A 9,646-nucleotide genomic window follows, 5' to 3' on the forward strand; every position below is an offset into this window, starting at 1 on the left:
CAAGGACAAACTGTAAACCAGATTCTGTTTAAATGCCATGTGACACAGAGGACGTTGTTTGAAATGTGTCCTCGTTGTGTGTCATCTGTCCTTCTCAGAAAAAAATAACCCCCCCAGCTCCATTCGCAGCAACACAACACAGGGAAGCGTTTTAAACAGACGCCCTTCGAGTCTCAAGTCCCATAACGTAGGCCGCGGGTTCAGTGGTGCGTTGATGTAACACATGGACGAGCTCTCGCTGTTTTCCTCGACACGATGACCAGCGAGCGCAGGACGACAGGGCCGAGTGATCCCCGAGATCTGAGCGCCTTCAATTACTGTCGCCACAGGTGTCCGCTGGACTCAGGATGAGAGAAAAATGGAGCAGCCCAGGGACAGGTCGGAGTGTGAGTCGGCACGTACACCCTGCCACGGAAGGAAAGGGAGGGATGCTGAGCTGAATCCCAACACCTGGATCTAATGAGATTGGCATGCACACCCTGCAGCCATTAGCTTCAGCCCAGCCGTGTGAAATATACGTTCCTGGAGATGGCAAAATCAAAAGGATTAGCCTCCGAGGCATTAAATCTGTCCACCTACTGTATTTCTCCTTGCTGCTGTATAACATCTCCCCTGCACAATCATCAGGATACCAAGCTCAACACAACAGATGAGACGCTGTGTGTTTAAAGCTCAGGCCCCGCCCCTGTCATTTTGTGAAGAAACATGGAGGAGTTGACTATTCGTGGCCAATTATGCAGAAGAGCCGGCGTAAATTATTGTTGATTGTGTTTTCACTGCTCTTTCTGATTTGTGCCACGCCTAATGGTGAGTCTGCTTTTTTCTCTCGATGCCGTGTTACCCGACATCAAGCAATTAAAAACTTTAATTAGGCTGAAATGAGAAACTGTCTCTGACGCTTAATTTCTCATTTACTCATGTAAGAGTGAGGCTATGAAGTTTCATTAAGCTCCATCCACCAGCACGACCAATATAGATCTGCTAGAAGAGCCCGGGCAACTATCTGCAAATTCTCTGATATGTTTCAGCGTTTGGAATGAGAGAAATAAAATATAAAAAACATGATGAATGTGAACATTAAGCTGGAGACATTTTAGTGTATCTCTTTGAGTGAATGTCACATCAGAGATATCTGTTTTACTGCGCCGTGTTATTAAAAATTGAACATTTAATAATTGCAGTGTTGCTCTCTAACAGAGCATACGTAACAGAGTATGCATTAAAGCTGCAAATTAAAAACTGGCGATTTGGAATTGAAAACTTTTTTGGTTTGGAGCAAAGGGAAATAACTTCAGATCCGATTGTCGTTTTCCGACGTGACCACCGGGGGCAGACGTGCACAACGCAGCAGATACTCTCCCCTCCGATGCAAAAACACAACACAATCTCCCAGTATTCAGCGATATGCAAAGATCACAAGTTTTTGTTTACAGCACATTGACACTGGCATCGACCCATATCACCAAAAGCTCACTTGTCATCTTCCTCGTTGTTTTTGAATAGAGTTATGGGTTTTGATTTGAAGGATCTCCTGCTGTTTTCTCATATCTGCTGTAAGTGCGCATGCAAATGTCTAATTGAGAGGCCCCCAGTCTTTCTGCACTGTCAACACAAGGGGACAGGCAGAAGAAAGTCCACAGAAAGTCCAGCGTCTCTCACCGGGACTTGTGCGTTCACACATTGAGGCCCCTCCCAAGAATGTCCAGAGTTCAGTGCAGGTCTGAAAGCAGCTTAAGCTCCAGTCCTCCTGGACGTTTAGGCCTTAAACCCAAGCCCTCCCAATGCCTCCCTTTTTCCCTAAAACCATTACAAACTTCATGGGGGATTTTACCCAATGATTTTGATCCTTAAGATTCTCCCGAAAGAGTCAGACCGTACCGTCTCCTGATCGTCTGGCCATCGCAAGATAAGAGAAGTTGAAAAATTCATCCGTGGGGAAAAAGCACTTTCTCTGTTCTTTGACTCTATTTTCTGCTGTTAAATACAGTAGCTGCAATGCAAACCAATTATCTACATGAATGTGCTCGCTCCTAACAATTGCATTGACCTGAATATTGATGCAGTCTTGTGCATTGGAATTTACATTTCCTCTGTGGGAGACCTCGACTGAATGCTAAGCAGAGCTGGTTTCTCTCATATTCTTTATTTTTTTTGGAGACTGGCTCTCAGGTTCAAGGACTCTGTCGACTGTTGCATATAGCTTCAAAGATTTTTTTTTGGGGGGGGGGGGGGGGGGGGTGGGGATGAAAGTGATAATCTGCTTTCGAGTCACTCCCCAACTGCCCTCGCTTCTCCGGCCACACGGACGCCATCGGAATCAGAAAACGGAGGCTGCCTTCCCGCCGGTGTCTGCCAGTCAACACGCCGAAGCATTTGCCTAATGATACGACTCCTCTGCTAAAACTGAGCCACTGCGCTGAGGAGGGAAACAACCCAGCTGAAATCTAAAGAAGTCCCATCAGCATTCCTCTCTCATATATCTGGAAAATAGAAACTCGGCAGCATGCTCGTCTGGTGCCTCCGCCTCATTCCCTGAGTCCCACACCGCCTCACAGGCCGCCGGTGTTCTGGTGTGCAGAGATCCGCTCTGCCCTGCGTGTCACAAGCTGCCATCTCTTCTAGTTAGGTCAAGAAGGACTCAAACAACATGAAGCACATACAGAATAGAACCAAAATGAAGGGATTTGGTCTTTGCTTTTATTTAACGTCTGAGATACATAACGTTAAAATGTCAGAAGCCATATCAGTCACTGTTCTACTTGTGATTCAAGCTGTGAGTAAATACAGCTACGTCACTCGGAAATTTCACATAATGCTAACACTAAAAATGAATTTAAGTATTTATTTTCTTTGATAAGCCGGTAGAGATTCAGTCTGTTACTAACAGATACGCTGGCGAAGTACAGTGGACGTTCAGAGAATCAAACCTGTGACATTTGTTTTAATGGGTGAGTATATGTGATTAGGACTCAGTGGTTTAAAGTGAAATACATGTTATTTCAACCTTTGTAGCCATCTGTAAAAAGATGAAGCCACTGCTGCAATGATATGATATGATATGAGATGATATAAACTATGTCTCATGTGTCACTTATAACGTTTCATCCTATCTTTATATCGTCGAATAACTCATTTAAACCAAACTTACCAGAAAAATTAACACTTGAACAAACATCAGCGGATGAAACTTTTCTTAATTTTTTTTTCGTGTTTGCACGATGTCGATAAAGTTGTTGAATCGTCCATTAGCTTTCGGTGGGCTGGAATCAATCACAGCTTACATGAGCACATTGAAATCTTTAAAGATTTAGTATTAAACCTTTAAGATTGTGAAGAGTTCAAACTGGTTCACAGGGAAACAGAGGTGTAACATTTCCTTCCCTGAAGAGGTTAAATACTAAAAAATCCCCCTAAAACCAAAACTGTTCTCCAGTGGATAATCGTCCAAATGGTGTATGTTCTTATTCTTAGCCAACTGAGCTGCCAGGGAGCATACTGTTATTTCCATCTCTGGCCTGAGGCGGAGATGTACAACAAAACACACAACGAGACACACAACTGGAAACGGCCCAGTAACATTTCACTGGAGCGGTTGGAGGTTAATTGTCCCGCTCACAGCCGAGGTGGCGGCCGCTGGTCAGGCTGATCTCTCTAACGTTTTTTTATTATCAACCATTCGCAGATCACTTAAGTGGATTTGGAGATGTGGACCAGTAAAGTAACAGCTGGTAACATTATATCCATTTGTGTATTTAATGTTTCCATCTGGATGATAAAAAGCAGACACACAGGGCGGGTGTGGACTGAGCGTGATGCCGTTCAGGAACTGAACTGGGTTGCACCTGCGCAGGTTGATGAGACCAGTGAAGTCTTTTCACTGGCAAACTAAAAGTTTTACAACACGAACCAAGAACTTTAACGAGGTCCCTTTTTTGGGGGGGGAAGTGAAGCTCCCACAACTGCACCACCATCTTTTTTTTTGTTGTGCAAACTACCTCCCACGTCCATTAGGAAGCCTGGTGTTGTTTATTATGAATGGGGAGTGTGCAGCGCTGCTTCTCCCAAATGGAGTGGGCTTATTGTGAATGGCCCCTGGTGGTTTATTGTAGCCTACGCAGGCATTAACATTTTATTGCGTTCTAAGATCATTGTCAAGCCCTGCATTGCCAACACATCAGCGCACATCCACTAACCTCGGTGCCAGCAACACAAACATTTAAAAACAACCCTGTTAGATTACCCTGATTAGACCGAGTGCTGCCTTCGTGTGGATGTCTCTTTTCTCCTTGTTATGAAGTTAGTCTCTACAATAGGTTTTTAAAATCTGTTTATAAAAGATAGAAAAAGCTCATGAATAGATAAATGTTCACTCCCACAGTGCACATGAGGAAAGACAGCCCTTATGAACTTGTGGAAGGGAACACTGGATGTTACATATTCACCCCTGTCTGTTTACTTGTTGGTCTGTTTTCCTGTTTGTCAGCTAGATGATGCAAAAACTGTCGTCTTGGTGGAAGGATGCAACATCTTCATTGATTTCTCCGAGAGTAATTCATGGATTTTGAATTTGATGAATGTGTGAAATCTGGCTCAGCTTGATTCAACTTAAAGTTTCCCATTTCCTTCAAGTTTGATTCCCCTAAGACACTTGCTTGGTTCTCTTTCTAATCAACCCCACTAAGAAACATAGATCTCTCACTTCTCACTCGCTCTGCCACAAACAAGTGAATACATCTATCTTCAAGTGTGAGGAAATAGCAACACTTGAAAAAAGAGAAGCGGGCAGGAGGCGGAGAAGAATAAAAATAAAAATGCACTTATAGAAGCAGAACGGGTGATTTATATTTACCAGATAAGTTCATCTTCACCACAACGTTTATCACAAGTCATTGAATTTCTTTATGGATTCACTGGATGACGCAAAGTCAAGGTAACAGCAGTGTGGGTTGTTCCTCTGGGATGCGATTATCATAGCTGCTGAAAGCCATCATTTAAAGTTTCCGTATTTCTAAATCCAAACTTTTTGTGCAGAAGGTTAAAACAGTTCCTCGACCCCCGAAGTCGTCCTTATGATGACAGCTCAGCCTACATCAACACAAATGTAGAAGATGTTTGAATAGGATTCATGTGTAGGACAAACTGGAGATGGACGCACACGTTTCACAACTTTCATGGCTTTTATATTAAGTTTGATCCGGGGATACCTCAATCCGACGGAGCCATCCTGTCAACTGCAATTCTTTCTACTGCAGAAATGAGGTTGATGTGACCATATGTCTGTGCACGTTGTGAGGACAGTATATGGAATTGGGCTGCATGAGATCACTGAGCCAGAATGATGGCTGTGTGTTTCACAGAGCGCGCTGTCTAACCGACTGTTGGAACCTGGCTTGCGGTTTATGCAAAGAAGGCATTAAGTCCGTCCTCCCATCCACTGAAGTGTCTCTATGGTGGCTGTTTACAGGTTGATCATTTCAATTTAGGATTTCTGCTTGAAGAAGATGTTGTACTGTTTAAAATACACGTCTGTCTCATCATAGCATCGCTGCTGCTGCGCCTCTTTTCACCCTCGCTTCGTTTTCGCTTTTTGGCCGCTTCCCAAAAAAGCCCCAGTGTGCTCTGATTGGTCATCTGGCACAATCTTCTTTGATTCGTCGACTGTTTGGAGCATGTGTCAGATTAGAACTATGTAGCATGTTGCACGTTTCCTGGTGATGTAGACAGTTTCAGTTTGAGAGCAGGATTAACTGATTTCAGATCGTGTTGTGCTCTAATTCGAAACCCTGCGCTTGCACTCAAACACACTTCTTTGTGCTTGACACTTCCTATACTTGATTTCCGCACTCCAGCTTCCGCTCCTCTCCTCCTCATCTCCTCCTCTCCTCCTCTCCTCCTCTCCTCCTCTCCTCCTCTCCTCCTCTCCCCACTGCTGTTGGATTCTTTTGAAGAAGATCTTAGTCAGACGTTCACCTTTAACACCGGGTCACGGTGACACCATGGTTAATATGAGCTGTAAACCCACACAGGTTTTTTATTATGCCAGAGTTTACTCCCTGAGCTGGGAAATGTCACCTTAACACTCAATGGTGTGGCAAACAAGTTAATGAACAATATTTCCATATAAATTATCTCTGCAATCTCTTTATGCCGACTGCTGAAGAGAACTGTGAAATATTTAAATTGGAGCAAACTAGAAACTCTAAAATGAGCAGTTGGCAAACTTTCATATTTCTTATAATTGGTGAAATTATGCAAAAAGTATTAGTATCAGATTCTGTGTTAATCACAGTTCGATTGCTTTTAAAAAGTAACATCGGGTCAGGTGTAAGAAACCGAAAAAGAAAGTCTCAGGAACAAAGAGTCATGTTTCTCAAGCAGGGAGATGTGTCCAATACCCAAAAGTGATTTCCAGTGAGTCCAGTAGTGCACAGTACTGTTAACTGGTTCCTGCGTTTTCTGATATGGGATGTGAAAATGACTCCGGGAATAAAATCCATCCAGACGACCACAGTGGTCATGTGTGAGGTCTGAGGATCCTGAGAAAGGCACAGAAAACTCCCTTCATTTAATTTCCTATTTTCTCTTCTATAAACTATTATAGAATTATCATTACTGCTATTATTGCATGATAGAATGTCAGAGTTGCATTGGAGTTCAAAGTCAGTTTTCTTTAATCATCCTTGGATTTTATCAGAAGAGAACATTAATATCTGTCACCCAGAATTAACACTGCAGAGATGGAAGGGCTGAAAAATATTCCTATTCAATTTACTAATTACTTTTAATAGATGTTCATTTCTGTTGTTATTTATGAAACCTGTAGGAGTGTGTTATTTCAGGAATGTATAGAAAACCATGCAGAACAGCAGCTATATGCAGCAGCAGCCTCTGACTGTGAAGAATTCATTTGCGGTTTCCACTTTTCTTGCAAAGTGATGGGGATGAGGAGGAAAAATATTATAATAGCACTGGTATTATCCAGTTTATCCAGTATTATTGCAGCCTAGAGCTGAGGTTTCTTTGTGAAGCTGTTCTTAGTACACTCGGAAAATAAATGGTTGCACTTATATCTGCTTCATGCAATTTCTGGCCCATTTACCTCTGCTGCGTTCAAACGCTGGCCCCCTGATGGGCGAGAGTTTTGAGTGAAGATTCATTTAATAACTGGTCTTATGTCGGGGGAGGAAGTTTGAATATGTGAATAACTGTTACTGTGTTTTTGAATTATACTGTTGAGCCAAACAGGATTTTAGGGTCGAGAACCCGTCATAACAACAGAAAAATGACAATGTGAAGTATTTTTCACTTTAAATAGTGAATCTTGAATCTCGAATAAACAAGGTGATCGATGAACGCAGCATGAAGAAGGAGCCCAGACGTGTCCAGATGTTTTTCAGGTTTTTTGTCCAACAGTTTGAAGAATCACATTATGTGTTCTTGAGTATTTAATTTGACAAATGTCCCGTTTATTTGAAATCTGCATATTGGGTTCATTCATTGACTTTGACAGCAGTTGCAAGTCGGCCGGAATCATATCTTTTCAAAGACGAAAAATAATTTAAAATAAAATGTATTAATCTATTGAGAAATCAACTTCATGTAAGACTGGATAGAGAAGGGAACTTTCTACTAGTACTTCAAACTGTTTGTAAACAAGGAGCATTCTGATTGGTTCGATGCGGTTGAGGCGAAACCTTGAAAAAATCTAAACGCATGGAAATCAAACGTGTGTTGTGTGCACAGGCCTAAAGGCTGGAGATACTCTACACTTTGAAACCAATGAAAAGACACAAAGATCAATGAATTGGTCCTTAGCAGAATAGTCTGCATAGCCAGAGGCCTGACGTATCATTAGTCTGTGCCTCTGAGCTCCGGTGTGGCACAACCACTATTAAAAACACATCAGTGAGTCACACCTTGGCTCATTGACAAGAGGCAACATCTCCTCCATTACAATAAACCGTGGCTGCAGTTAAACTGATCCTGCAACCAGCACAGTGGCCCGATGCTGCAGATACGCAGCAGAGCATCAATTTAATCTGCTGCTGAAAAAATACTCAATAGATCAGTTAGACTTTATATCTGTTTCTCTCACAAACAACGTAACACAAACTGCTTCATAGAATAACACCCTATAAAAAAATTAAGTATCAAAAACCTCCATGCACGAGGCAATACATGACTGTCATTATAAAAAAATAAACACTAGCAAAGAACACTTTTGAACATCTTATAAATTCACAGGCAGCAAACAGCAAAGGTAGGAAAAGATAAAATAACAGACTGAGAGAGATGTGATGCATTGAAGTGAGTGAAAACAGAAATGAAAAGGTATTTATTTAAAAAGGAAGACGAAAAGGTCTTAAAATTCAAAAAATATATAAAATTATAAAAGATGAGATTTATTGAAGTGAACCAGAAAAGAAAGTTATAAATAAATATGGCTTCTATCATAATATATCACAAAAATAACAAATCAGAGGAGATGTGTGGTTTTGTGTAAGAACAAAATTAAAAGATAGGGGGTTAAAAATAAAAAATCCAGAAAATAAAATATAGAGGATATTCCAATAAATCACCCTTCAAATGTATAAATATACAAAACTAATAAATACTTCAATACGAATCAAATAATTTTTATAATCCAGACTATTAACTTGGGTTTGAAGTTTGCTGTAAACGTTCTCATCATCCTCGGCTGCCCTCAGGTTCTCAGGGGGCTGAACTGTGATAATGAAACGATGCCTCACCGTTGGTTGTTCTGACTTTGACTTTAATTAAAAGGCCACTTCCAGAAAACCAAAGGGTTTTACAAAGTTCACGGAGTGAAAGCTAATATGATAATTAGGTAGAATCAAGACCATTGAGCCAAATTCCCCCTTTTATTGGTAAGAAGCAAAAAGAATCAATGTTCTCCAGGTTGCTTTCATCGTTTCCCATCCTGTTTTTGCCTGGTGTGTGGATAGTGTTGTGTTGTTGAGTGACGTTGTGTGACAGGAAGCAGTGGTGAGTGTTTATAGACGAGTCTTCATCTCCTACAGAACAAACGGATGTAGTTTAAATATGCAACAGCAGCATCTCTTGCCAAATGTCACATGAGAAAGACACAGACTTGTTTGTGTGAGTGAAGACGTTTCCGTCTTCGGGGAGAAAGACGCCACCGACACGTCCAAAGCTTGGATGCTGAGAGACGTTCCCCTCAAAACAATCGGAGACAGCACCGGACGCCTTGTCCCAGAAATGAGAGCGGCTACACTGGAGCGTCCGATTATTTCCCAGCACGTTGCACACTCCCCCCTGAGGCTAATGCCGTGTGATTGTGTGCAATGAACTAATGAGAAGTCATATTTCATTTCCTACTTTTTTATAGTGGACTATAACATAAAGCACTTAGAGGGAGTCAGTGCACTTATGTCTTCGGAGGAAAGAGCCACGGTGCATTCAAGCAAAATATTTTTATGTGAATGTGCATTATGACTCCCACTATAACGTTTGAGCTTTTACAAAAAGCCAGTTTTAAGCAATTAAAATTGAATTAATTTCATTACAGAATATTGCTTCCTCTTGTATAGTCTCCTTCCCCAGAGACGTAAATATGCAGATAAGATTCCATTTCTCCGAGGCAAACCAGTACAAGCAGCAGAGA

This window comes from Pleuronectes platessa, chromosome 8, assembly GCF_947347685.1.
Source record: "Pleuronectes platessa chromosome 8, fPlePla1.1, whole genome shotgun sequence".
In the NCBI taxonomy this organism is placed as follows: domain Eukaryota; kingdom Metazoa; phylum Chordata; class Actinopteri; order Pleuronectiformes; family Pleuronectidae; genus Pleuronectes; species Pleuronectes platessa.